A 13,931-nucleotide genomic window follows, 5' to 3' on the forward strand; every position below is an offset into this window, starting at 1 on the left:
ATTGGGCCGGAAAATGGTAATTAATTTCACAAAAGCATTAGTTATAAGTTCACCACCAAAAGAAGAAAAAAAAATAGCATTCATAAAATGAATCCTAATTAACACATTTTGGTTCACAGTTGACTGAGTTCTGAGCAGAAGTTCTGCTAGTGGCGATGACATAGTTCAACAAGTAAAGAAGAATAAGAAGGAAACAACAGTTTTCTGCCTAAGATACACATCAAAACAAATTTAACAAAACATTTGAAACAGTCAAGAGTTACGCCCCCTAGTGGTTGCTACCGTCAATTCTGGGACACTGACCCAAACTTCCCAATCCAGCCTCTTTCTTCGTTAAAAGGGCGACAACAGTAGGCCAAGGGCGGTTTGCATCCTTATGGATTTGTCATCCACCTGCTAAATAATGATTTTGTTCATTAGTTGGAGAGATCAGCAACGTAGGTGACATAGTTAGAAAAACTAAGTAAAAATATTTAACCTGTTGTATGAACTTTCTCTGGAATCCCCCCCATGGCCATCCAGTTCAAAACACATGCAACAGAAACATGACTGCAGAAGAAGAATTTGTATTAGGCATGAGCATGAAGGCTGTTTGGTTAACGTGAAGTGCAAGTATCTTTCAGGACTCACTGGGGTTGGTATGATGCAAGGCCATCTGGCTCTGCTATGCCGAAACACATGACTCCCCTGGCCCTCTTGCGGAAATAGGCGGGGTATGCAGGGGTGGATATAATCCTGGATAGTTCATCTTCCTGCGGTCCAAAGTGAAGGTGATTTCCAAATATATATACACAATGATGATTATAAGCAATGTGCATGGACGGAAATTACCAAGTTCCGTATGATGATCTTCCTCGTCGTGCTTTCCTCATCACCAATGCATGCATCGAAGTGATACAGCTTCATGTCATTAAATGCCACCACCATCAGATACCAGTGGCTTGATATGTCTTTGACTGGGATGTAAGCCTGTAAAGGAGATCAGGTAATATACATCAAATGATGTTAGGGGTTAGGTTTGTTTTCCAGGCAAGGAACAGAAACAGAGCAACTCACATAAGCCAGATTATGGGAGGGCTTCATCCAGGTGTCCTTATAAGTCCTAACCATTTCTGCCAGCAGCTTTGCCTCCAAAACTTCATTCTTAAAAAAGAAGGCAACAAAGTAGGGAACAAGTAAGTTCTAATTGCAGAATAAGTTCTTAGTGGCCACAATGTGAGTTACGTGAGATGTACCGCGAATGAGGGGGGCAGGCACCAAAAAGTCGGTCCATCCGGAGTCTGACTCCCCAGAGTGAGTCTCATGGCCAGAGCATCAAAAATGACATCGTCAGACATTTTCCCTGGGCGCAGTATGAGGAGTTCTTTTCTCCTGATGACGACTTCCCCCAACTTGACTAGCTCCTCCCTGCACCAAATCCGCGATTAACAGGGCCACACTACCAATTACAGAAAGAAGGTAAATCAACATTTAAAAGGCTTACATCGGGTCTGCCTGAAGGTCAAAATCATATGTGGCGACCTTAATTTGGAGGTCGCTCAATGTTGTATCCGGTGGTTTGGTAGTGTTAAGCTGGCTTCCAAACAGCTTCAGCGAGTTGGCCGGTGGGGCCTTTTGCGCCGGAGCAGGCATTCCAATAGCGCGATTTGGGGCCAGTCCCATTCCATGATGGATGCCCCTTGCGACGATGGACTTGGAGCTGTTCCCAGCGGTGCCCTTTCGCGGGAACAATGGATGTGAGATCCCAACGCTTTTCCTCTGTATCTTGTTGGGTCGACCAATCAACGGGGAACGTGGCGGATCTGGCACGACTGAGTTGCTGGAGAAGTTTTTCCCTGGAAAGAAGGAAGATGATCCCTGTTGTGATGGAAAATAGAGCCCATTACCTGAGATAAGATTGGGAGCTGCAATACGGCTAGAATGTGACGCTTGTCCAGTTTGAGAGGAGGAACCCTCTCCTACAACCTGCGTCAGTTAAGGGTTATTATTTGGGCCTGGAGGCAAACGAAGTGGGCCAGAAATGTGCAGCCAAAAAAATTCTATATTCTCTTAAAACGGCAAGAGACAAACTAAAACCATGGATGATGAAGTAGAACGTGGGATGGTGGCCAAAAAATTCATAAATAAATTGTTAAAATCCATTTGACCTCTATAAAAAGAGCGTTTAGGATAAAAAAAAAAAACCTTAATCAAAACGACTTGGGAAATACCAACGAGAAACCACACAAAAATGCCAATGAAATATCTCCAACAAATCTATAAACTAAAAAAGTTATACCACCTGAACCAAAGTAAGAAAAAACATGCTATTCCTAATACGATGAAGACAATATCTTTACTGGATATGTAACTGAGTAACATATATACCTTGTAACCCCAGTTTCCACTAACGCTTGTCTGGCTTTAGTACTCTGGCGCACCCTTCAGGGGAATGTTGCCAGTGAGAACTGGTGTGTCATGGTCATCCGCAATAGTTATGGGAAACATGGTGTCGTAGTCATCAGGGTCTCCATAGATGGAGGTGTATGTTTTTACGAAAGGGTGCTCCCTGTTGCCAAAGAGCCCATTTGCGTCAGAGGCTTCATTGTCGGCTTGCATTCTCTTGCAAATGGCACAAACTCGCAGCCCAGGCCCAGTCTTCTCGGATGTTAACTTCGCCAGGTTCTGCTGAATAATGTTGACGACGGAACCCAGTAGGCTCATGGCGTCGTCGCGCTGTTGCTGACGACCCTCGCATTCATCAACCTTGGATGACATGCACTGGACGGTGTTGACAAGATCCTTCATGCAGCTGGCTTGTGCACCGTTGTTCAAAATATCCTGAAAAAAATTAGTTCCGTTACAACATGTAGACCATGTGCATGTACCGTTCCTTAGCACGTATCAAACATTCAGGGCCGAACCATTGTACTTACGGTTTGTGGTGGCTGGGTCAACGTCTCTCTTTCGGGAATATTTGGCAAACTGTCCGGCATGTCGAAGTGGCCATCAGCAGGTGGTGACTCCACAACGGCCATGTTGTTGAATCTTCTATTCCAGAGAGAAAGAGTAAGTTAGTGGGAGTTATATGGGCGCTCTAAGCCTGTTGTGTTACAACCCTTTTAAATCGAATAAAATCAACGTTTTTTCTATATCGCGCTATCTACCTTTCCAATGGAGTTCCATTCCCGTATACGCTCGGTCTGACTATCGTATAAATTTCCCAGCAAGGAGTTACTACTAAGGTGAAAGACTCCCAGAGCTGCTCACTGGTCGTTGTCAATGCATTGGACGAGGATGTGCTCAGAAGATGGGCTCAGAGTAGGATGGAAGGTCAATCATAATTTCATTAAATGTCCAAATTATCATTTCTAATGCCAAGAGAATGGCAACCCTAATTAAACGTTGTATTGCAATGTGAATGTATGCATTAAACCGGATTATGCATAACAATTGCATCTTATACACGGATATGCATGTTTAGGCGCACTTAAACGCTTAATACGCTTGCTGATATTAGTATCATGTTCGACAGAGGGTTTGTTTTATCCTTTTGTTCGTTTAATGTTTATACGACATAACAGTTTCGCATGTTACGGCCCACTAACGTATGTATACATGATAGTTGCACATATTAGCTTGTTCCACATATTGGCATCAACGCTTAGAACGCTTAATAGACAAAGGGTTATTTATTTTTTTTTATTCGAAAAAGGGCGTTAATATATTTTCTCGTAGAAGCTAAGCTAAGTGGCAAGGCAACCCAGATGTGGTTACGCTATCCTTCCAAATTCCATGCATGTAACCAAAATTTTTTTAACTTGTTATTCGAATATGTGACTAAAACGACAAAAAGGTAGTTTCAACCACCCCAAATTAAGAATAAACTGAATGCTGCTGCGCTAGAAACCTCGGTGGGAGCGAAGAATGACGCTTTGCAAGCTTCATTTTGTCCCATCCTTAACTTTTCCCCAGTTATCACTGCACATACTGTCATAAAGACAATCCCAACATAGGACAAATAAGGTAGAGTCAACTATCACTACAGAGTATTAATTGCAACATGCCACACCTGATTACACTTTTCCTTGAATTACAACTATCTGATGCACGGAAAACTTGTCTCGCAACAAATTTTCCTTCGGCAAGTGTACCGACTTGTCGTCAAGTAAAACTCACAATAGAGTGAGGTCGAATCCCACAGAGATTAACGGATTAAGCAATTAATGGTTAATTGATTATCCTAGTTAGACGGTTCAGATTTGGATGATGAGTAACAAGGAACTGTAAATGGCATAAAAGTAAAGAAAGCGATAAAGTGCAGAAAAGTAAAATGGCAAGAAAAGTAAATGTAAGAACTAAAAATAAAATGAACATTGGGATCAAGAGATATTGCAATCCTCCGGATCAAGTTCATTCTCATCTCTTCCTCAATCAATGCATTCATTGATCTACTTGGTAATCTTAAGTGATCGAATTACAAGGATCTCTCAAATCTTGATCAATAGCCAATTCCATGGTCAATTGCTCATGAGAAGAGATGAAGTATGGTCACTGATTATACCACATGCATTTCCCAAATCAAGTGTTGAGAGGATTATAGTCACATATCCATCCAAACCCAATTTGGTCCAGCATGAGAAAACATTTCTAGCATGATCTCTTCATTCCTCTTCCAAGGTTCAAAAGAGATCCAAGTATGAATAGTTTCTTTTCCAAGATAACTATCCAATTGGATGAAGATCGAAAACTTTCAAGTAAAATCAAGGGAAAAGAATGAAGAAGAAGAATAAGAACTATAATTGATCTATTGAATCACAATAGAGCTCTCTAACCCAATGTAAAGAGTTAGTTGATCATTGCTCTACAAAAATAGAAAAGAAAGAAAGTGCAGAAAAGTAAAGATGAAGATTAAAACTAAAATTGAAACTTCAAAATTCATAAATGAAAAGTACAAAGAAAAGAAAGAAAAGGAAAAATGTGTGAGGGGAGGGAGTCCGAAGACCCCTCTCTAATCCCTCATTCCAAAATTTCCAGAATTCCCAGCTTGTCTTCAATGTAAAGACTAAGGCCTTTATATAGGCTCTCCTAAATTACAAAAATGAAATTAAAAGCAAATTACAATAAAATGAAAATTCCTATTCTAGATGCTTCTTGTGGCCTTGATTTGTTGACAATTGTGGGCTTGCTTGCTTGAGCTTTGAAGTGGACTTGAGAGAGAAGTGGTTCAAGTTGAGGTCCAGGTGCTAAAGTTAGTGCTAAAGTTATTGTGGCTAACGTTGCACTTGCTGCCTAGTTGGTGTTTTTGGGGCTTAAAAGATGCCTCTTGTTTGTGCTCAAATTTCATACCCACTATATAGTATTATATATCGTTGGAAAGCTCTGAATGTCAGCTTTCTAACGCAACTAGAATCACCTCAATTGGACATCTGTAGCTCAAGTTATGCTCCTTTGAAGTGGACATGGTCGCTGGCATAGTTGCCAGCATTAATGGAAAACTTGAGTGCCAATAACGCTAGCGATCAGGGCTTCATTATTGCCAGTTTCTGAAGCTCAAACTTAGTGTCCATCCCATACTATTATATATTGTTGGAAAGCCCTGGGTGTCTACTTTCCAATGCCTTTGGAAGTGCATCATTTGGAGCTCTACAACTCGAGTTATACTTCTTGGAAGGTGAAGAGGTCAGTTGGCCTTAATACAGGTTGATACCATGTTCATCATTGCACTTTCGGGGCAGGTTTTCTCCCTCAAAGTTAGTGTCAACTATGTAGTTCCATATATGCTTGGAAAGCTCTGGAATCCTATTTTCCAATGCCACTAGAATCACCTCATTTGAAGTTTTGTGGCTCAAGTTATGCGTGTTTGAAGAAGGCATGGTCAGGCTGCCAGGTGCCACGTTAACTTCCACGTTAACTAAGTTAACGTGGGAGTTAACGTGGCTCATAGTGGCTTGTGTGGCTCATTCCAACGTTAGTGACAATGTTGGGTGTCACTAATGTTGGTGATCACCTCCCTTCTTCACGTTAGCTTCCACGTTAACTAGGTTAACGTGGGAGTTAACGTGGCTTATTGGGGCTTGTGTGGGTTCCTTCCAACGTTAGTGACAATGTTTGGTGTCACTAACGTTGTCGACCACCTTGTTTCTTCACGTTAGCTTCCACGTTAACTAGGTTAACATGGGAGTTAACGTGGCTTATTGTGACTTGGCCAACGTTAGTGATAAAGTTGAATGTTACTAACGTTGGCTTCCCCTTTTACTTCTTAACGTTAGAGGCCACGTTAACTAAGTTAACGTGGAAACTAACGTGGCCACTTATGAGCTTGGTCCAACGTTAGTGATAATGTTAAGTGTCACTAATGTTGGCTCCATTTCCTTGCTTCAAAGTTAATGCCACTAACTTTTCTCACTAACGTTGGGGCTTTCCTTCCTTCCACGTTAGTGCCCACGTTAGTGTAACTAACGTAGCCACTAACATGGCTTCTTCTCTTCTTCTTTTGGCCTGAAATCAATCAAACAAAGTGCATCAAAGTCTTGCTCTTAATCATGGGATCATGCATCATCCAATTTATCGTTCAATTCATGCAAAATTCTCATGAAATCATTCAAAATTCACAATGTTTGCTTGAATCAAGATGTAAGTGAATATCTACCCAAAACTAGCTTATTTCCTAAGAAAATGCATGAAACTACCTTAAAAATAGTAAAGAAAAGGTCAGTGAAACTGGCCAAAATGCCCTGGCATCACAACACCAAACTTAAAGCTTGCTTGTCCCTAAACAAGTACTGGAACAAGAGAATGATGAATGGAATGCCAAGAGAAATGAGTCATTCTTGTGGAAGTCATGTCCCTGGTTTTATGGTGGTTTCATGCATAGCAACTTAGGTTCATTCCTGGCTTTCAGACCTTTATCATGTCCTAAAACACTCACTTTGATTGCATCCCATGAGACTTTTATTCATTGATCCTTTTGTTGTCATTTCAGGGCTTATTTTTGTTCTTAAGCTAAGTGCTCTGTAAAGGGACAACTCTTTAAAATAAGCTTTCAGCCAACACTCCCGAACCAGTTGGTTCAAGGTGCTAGGTGTTGAAGCACCCCTAAGGACTTACTTGCTCAAGTCTCTCCCCCATACATACACACCACAGGCACATGGTTTGTTTGTTTTCTTTCTTGAGACCTTGGTGTCCAGCACCTCTTTGGGTTACTAAATGCTCTGTAGTGAGGGTTACTCTTGATAGTGGACTTTCAGCTGATAATCCCGAGTTAGTTAACCCAAGTTACCAAGTGATAAGGCACCCCTAAGAGCTTATTCATCCAAGTAGATCCCTCACACAGGAGCACCACAGACACATGCCTCAAGATTAAAACCATTGGTGCCTAGCCTTATTGCTTACTCTTTTTCTTTTATTTTTCAACCTTTATTGTTCTTTCCCTTTTTCTTATTAGGATCTTCTTATTTAGCTAGTCTCATGGGGTATGTCTCAAGCATAGTATTCATGACAGATAGTTGTCCTCCCCACCTTGTGGTTGAACCAACTTAGCTAACTTATTATCACACCATAAACTCATGAACTTACTCCATAGTATGAACTCCACTCTGGTCTTTTGTAAAACACTCATTCTCTTTTTCATTTGATTCAAAGGGACAAGCATACAAGTAAGCAAAGTAAGGATGCAGTAATGACATCCAGACTAGAAAACACAGCCTTAATCAATAAAAAGTTTAAAAGATAGAATTGACATGCTTATTTACAAGGAGAAAGCACACATACATATAAAGAACATAGAAGACAATCATGCAAATTAAAGTGCTGAAAATAAGTAAGAGGAGAAAGGAACTTTACCACCTTGTATTTTATCTTCCTTGTTGTTGCCCTTTTCCTCCTATTCTTCCCCTTCCCACACCAGACATAGAATGATTGCTTATACTCAAGCAACAATTAAAACAGTGGTGACGGGGTTTATGATGGATCATGAATGTCTTAAAATGAAGTGTGAGTATGTATGTGTTTCAGCAAGCAAGATTATGGATCACAACAAAAGCACAAGAAGTAAAACAGAGACAATGTGATTGCATTAATGAGTGGTGTTGGCATGGTACTTTGCATGAAAGTTAAGTGGCAACACCAAACTTAGTGTGCCACTGTCAATTTAGAATGTTGCAAGTACCCAGTGAAGATTGAAAATCAAATTGTTGCATGGCAACACCAAACTTAGAGTGCAATCATATGCCAAATTATTAAAAGTAAACTAAGCAAAGCAAGAAAATGTTACCTACGGTTGGGTTGCCTCCCAACAAGCGCTCTTTTAATGTCATTAGCTTGACATGTTGTTCACAACTTTCTTCCTCTTCTTCCAGTTTGTTAAGAGGAATGACCTCAAGAGGAAAGAGGAGCCATTTAATGCCCCTTGTTTTGAGTGCCTCTCCCCAACAAGCCTTCTTCTGTTGTTAGCTTGAGCAAACTTGCTTGTTGGGGTAGGGGTGGGATGGCTTTTGGTTGACCTTTTCTTCTTCATGAATATTGTCCTTCTTTTCTTGGTCACCATCCTTTTGTTAGTGTTTATGTTGATTGCCTTTACCACCTTGATTTCAGGATTTGGGTATTGTATGATGGGTGGAGCATCCTCTTCATCAAGAACTTCTTGAATTGGTGGTTCAATGAACTCACCCTCTATGCAACTCTCTATTTCATTGGAGTGTGGGCTCTCTTGATTGACTTCCTCCCTTATTCTTGACCTTTGAATGAACTCCTCTGTTTCTGGAGAGAGTGAAGTGGTCTCTCTTTGTGATCTCAGCTCTTCAATGAATTGTTCTTCAGAATAGAGTTGTGCATTCTGTCTCAATTTTTCTTTATGGTCTCTTTCTGCTATTTTCTCCTCTTTGATTGTCTTCATTATTTCTTCAAGGAGGAGTTCTATCCTATTGAGTCTCTCCTCTATTCTACTTTTTATGCATTCTTTAATGATGAGTTCCATCCTAGCAAGTTTATCTAAAGGAGGTTGGGTAGATTGTAATGGTTGGGCGGGGTTGGCTTGTGAATGGCATTGGATGTCTTGTGGTTGTGTGTTCTGAAAGTGGTATGACTCTTGTGGGTAGTGGATTGAGTGTTGTGGATGGTGAAATGAATTGTATGGATTTTGGATAGACTTTTGTGCTGAGGCATACTCAAATGATGAAGAATTTAAGCATGTAAAACTTGGAGGTGAGGTTGTATAATTGAGAGGTGATGGCTCTTGATGAATGGGGTATGAATGAGTGAAATCTCTTTGATTATGATCTTCCCAGCCACAACTTGAGTAGTGATCAATTTCACCAAAATATGGACCATTTTGTGGCTCTGGAAAGTACCCCATTTCATGTTCTTGATACTCCCACCCACCATGAGCATAGTAAAGTGAATCATTCTGTGGTGGTGGAGAGTTTCCCATGAAATTTGATTGACCTTTACATGATGGATGCTCTTTTCTTTCCTGCAGAAAGCTTTGTCTCAAACAATAATCACCAAAAGAAATTGGAATCTCCATTGTCACAGATTAGGAAATTCCCAGTGAGGCAATATCACAAACAGTTAGTTAGCAAAAGAAAATAAAGAAACAAAAGAAAACAAAGACAAAAGAAAAGTGTCTAATCTAGTAAATCAATCAACCGGTAGTTTGTTAATCACGATTAATCCCCGGCAACGGTGCCATAAACTTGATGCACGGAAAACTTGTCTCACAACAAATTTCCCTTCGGCAAGTGTACCGAATTGTCGTCAAGTAAAACTCACAATAGAGTGAGGTCGAATCCCACAGAGATTAACGGATTAAGCAATCAATGGTTAATTGATTATCCTAGTTAGACAGTTCAGATTTGGATGATGAGTAACAAAGAACTGTAAATGGCATAAAAGTAAAGAAAGCGATAAAGTGCAGAAAAGTAAAATGGCAAGAAAAGTAAATGTAAGAACTAAAAATAAAATGAACATTGGGATCAAGAGATATTGCAATCCTCCGGATCAGGTTCATTCTCATCTCTTCCTCAATCAATGCATTCATTGATCTACTTGGCAATCTTAAGTGATCGAATTACAATTCCTTGTAATTCAATCTCTCAAATCTTGATCAATAGCCAATTCCTTGGTCAATTGCTCATGAGAAGAGATGAAGTATGGTCACTGATTATACCACATGCATTTCCCAAATCAAGTGTTGAGAGGATTATAGTCACATATCCATCCAAACCCAATTTGGTCCAGCATGAGAAAGCATTTCTAGCATGATCTCTTCATTCCTCTTTCAAGGTTCAGAAGAGATCCAAGTATGAATAGTTTCTTTTCCAAGATAACTATCCAATTGGATGAAGATCGAAAGCTTTCAAGTAAAATTAAGAGAAAAGAAAGAATAAGAAGAATAAGAACTACAATTGATCCATTGAATCACAATAGAGCTCTCTAACCCAATGTAAAGAGTTAGTTGATCATTGCTCTACAAAAATAGAAAAGAAAGAAAGTGCAGAAAAGTAAAGATGAAGATTAAAACTAAAATTGAAACTTCAAAATTCATAAATGAAAAGTACAAATAAAAGAAAGAAAAGGAAAAATGTGTGAGGGGAGGGAGTCCGAAGACGCCTCTCTAATCCCTCATTCCAGGATTTCCAGAATTCCCAGCTTGTCTTCAATGTAAAGACTAAGACCTTTATATAGGCTCTCCTAAATTACAAAAATGAAATTAAAAGCAAATTACAATAAAATAAAAATTCCTATTCTAGATGCTTCTTGTGGCCTTGATTTGTTGACACTTGTGGGCTTACTTGCTTGAGCTTTGAAGTGGACTTGAGAGAGAAGTGGGTCAAGTTGAGGTCCAGGTGCTAAAGTTAGTGCTAAAGTTAGCCACACTAACGCTACAAGTGTGGCGTTAGTGCTAAAGTTATTGTGGCTAACGTTGCACTTGCTGCCTAGTTGGTGTTTTTGGGGCTTAAAAGATGCCTCTTGTTCGTACTCCAATTTCATGCCCACTATAAAATATTATATATCGTTGGAAAGCTCTAAATGTCAGCTTTCTAACGCAACTAGAATCACCTCAATTGGACCTCTGTAGCTCAAGTTATGCTCCTTTGAAGTGGACATGGTCGCTGGCATAGTTGCAAGCATTAATGGAAAACTTGAGTGCCAATAACGCTAGCGATCAGGGCTTCATTATTTCCAGTTTCTGAAGCTCAAACTTAGTGTCCACCCCATATTATTATATATTTTTGGAAAGCCCTGGGTGTCTACTTTCCAATGCCTTTGGAAGCGCATCATTTGGAGCTCTACAACTCGAGTTATACTTCTTGGAAAGTGAAGAGGTCAGTTGGCCTTAATACAGGTTGATACCATGTTTATCATTGCACTTTCGGGGCAGGTTTTCTCCCTCAAATTTAGTGTCAACCATGTAGTGCCATATATGCTTAGAAAGCTCTGGAATCCTACTTTCCAATGCCACTGGAATCACTTCATTTGGAGTTTTGTGGCTCAAGTTATGCGTGTTTGAAGAAGACATGGTCAGGCTGTCAGGTGCCACGTTAACTTCCACGTTAACTAAGTTAACGTGGGAGTTAACGTGGCTCATAGTGGCTTGTGTGGCTCATTCCAACGTTAGTGACAATGTTGGGTGTCACTAACGTTGGCGATCACCTCCCTTCTTCACGTTAGCTTCCACGTTAACTAGGTTAACGTAGGAGTTAACGTGGCTTATTGGGGCTTGTGTGGGTTCCTTCCAACGTTAGTGACAATGTTTGGTGTCACTAACGTTGTCGACCACCTTGTTTCTTCACGTTAGCTTCTACGTTAACTAGGTTAACGTGGGAGTTAACGTGGCTTATTGTGACTTGGCCAATGTTAGTGATAAAGTTGAATGTCACTAACGTTGGCTTCCCCTTTTACTTCTTAACGTTAGAGGCCAAGTTAACGTGGCAACTAACGTGGCCACTTATGAGCTTGGTCCAACGTTAGTGATAATGTTAAGTGTCACTAACGTTGGCTCCATTTCCATTCTTCAAAGTTAATGCCACTAACTTTTCTCACTAACGTTGGGGCTTTCCTTCCTTCCACGTTAGTGCCCACGTTAGTGTAACTAACGTAGCCACTAACGTGGCTTCTTCTCTTCTTCTTTTGGCCTGAAATCAATCAAACAAAGTGTATTAAAGTCTTGCTCTTAATCATGGGATCATGCATCATCCAATTTATCATTCAATTCATGCAAAATTCTCATAAAATCATTCAAAATTCACAATGTTTGCTTGAATCAATATGTAAGTGAATCTCTACCCAAAACTAGCTTATTTCCTAAGAAAATGCATGAAACTACCTTAAAAATAGTAAAGAAAAGGTCAGTGAAACTGGCCAAAATGCCCTGGCATCACTATCTTAGATAACGTTCTAATAAACTAAGCAAATCCAGTTTCAAAATTAAGGCAGTACATAACGCTTAGCTAATAACAAAAGCGACATACTAAATCATTTTGGGGGTCATGTTGCAGTCCCGCAGAACCTTATTTTGTCCACAAGCAAATGCTTGCCTAGCCCACCATCTGCTCTCCCGTTCCGTCCACAAGTCTGTCCTGAGAGGAAGATGATTTCACGGCGTACGTCGTCGCTGCCACTAAGCTGCCCACATCCTAACCAAGCCACCGATTGCGTTAAAGGGTCCACCCGCAAGGGACACGGCCGTTCTGCCGCTGAGTGTAGAATACTCAAGCTGCGAAAGACAAACATTAGGGGGATGTAAATTACTGCACATGGACATGTTTTACTTACATTCATATGCATTTACTTACAATGCCACTAATTTCGTACGGGTTAAAGGAACCTTCACGGTGGAGCCATTGTATCACCCAGGCAGCAGAGCTGTCGTTGCAGAACGCAAATATGAAGCGGGTTATAGCTGACAGTAACTCAATGTTCCAATATACAGACCCAACACTCACAAAACAAGGTGCACCTGGTATTGCAATTTGGTATCCCATTTCCTCGCCATATTGGCCACCGACCCATGTCTTCGGGAGTGTACTGTCGCAGGGGTCCAAACACCGGAGAAGTCATCATCGCGTACAGCATTTCGAGCTGAGGCATGGTCCCCAAATTAGCAACAGAAACTGTATAATTTTGGTTCAAACATGGTACAGCGAACAATAAGAAGTCACGTTACCATGCGTTCCATAAGCTGCTCTCGGTCGCTGACCATATTCACGTCCAGGAAGGAGTCTAGGTGCTAGACGGTCTTCTCTCCAAATTCAACCACCATGCAGTACCAGTGCATGAAGATATCCTCGATGGGGATGAAGATCTACAAGCAGATGAAGAAAATAGAAAACTCCAAATTAGTTCCAATGGGGTCAGCAGCCCCAAAAGTAATGCGAAATGCCAAAAAGTCCGTATGGATCGAGACACAAACCCTATTCAGGAATCTTGTTGGTTTCAACCAGAAAGGCACGTATATCTCGTTGAGCTCCATAACAGACAATCCCTTACTAACGTTATCCTATAATAACAAATAAATATGCTTCAGAATCCAGTATAATATGCAGATGTGGTTGCATCGTTGAATTAACCACTCACAGCGAAGCTTGGCGGGAGACACCAAAAATAGGGATGCTTAAGGTGATGTATAGAACAAGCGTTGCGCATGGCCACCATCTCCACGACGGCTCCGTCAATGGGACGCCCAGGTATGAGGGATTGGATTTCCCGCCTTGTTAGTCTGTACTGGAGCTTTCTCACAAGAGTGTCCCTGCAATAGATGCCATGGTTAATGTTGTTGTTCATGGATGCAGAATTGTATAAACATCGCGTCAAAGTAATCAGGGATTATAACATACTCCATCAAATGACCATCCGAAAAAAGGAAGTTGAACAAGAGTGTCTCTGATCGGTTAAAGTCCATGGCGTATGTTGCCTTGTACTTCTACGTTAAACACACGGGGTTAAATGTA

The sequence above is a fragment of the Arachis ipaensis genome, chromosome B3 (genome assembly GCF_059453495.1).
Source record: "Arachis ipaensis isolate K30076 ecotype BB chromosome B3, ASM5945349v1, whole genome shotgun sequence".
Taxonomy (NCBI): domain Eukaryota; kingdom Viridiplantae; phylum Streptophyta; class Magnoliopsida; order Fabales; family Fabaceae; genus Arachis; species Arachis ipaensis.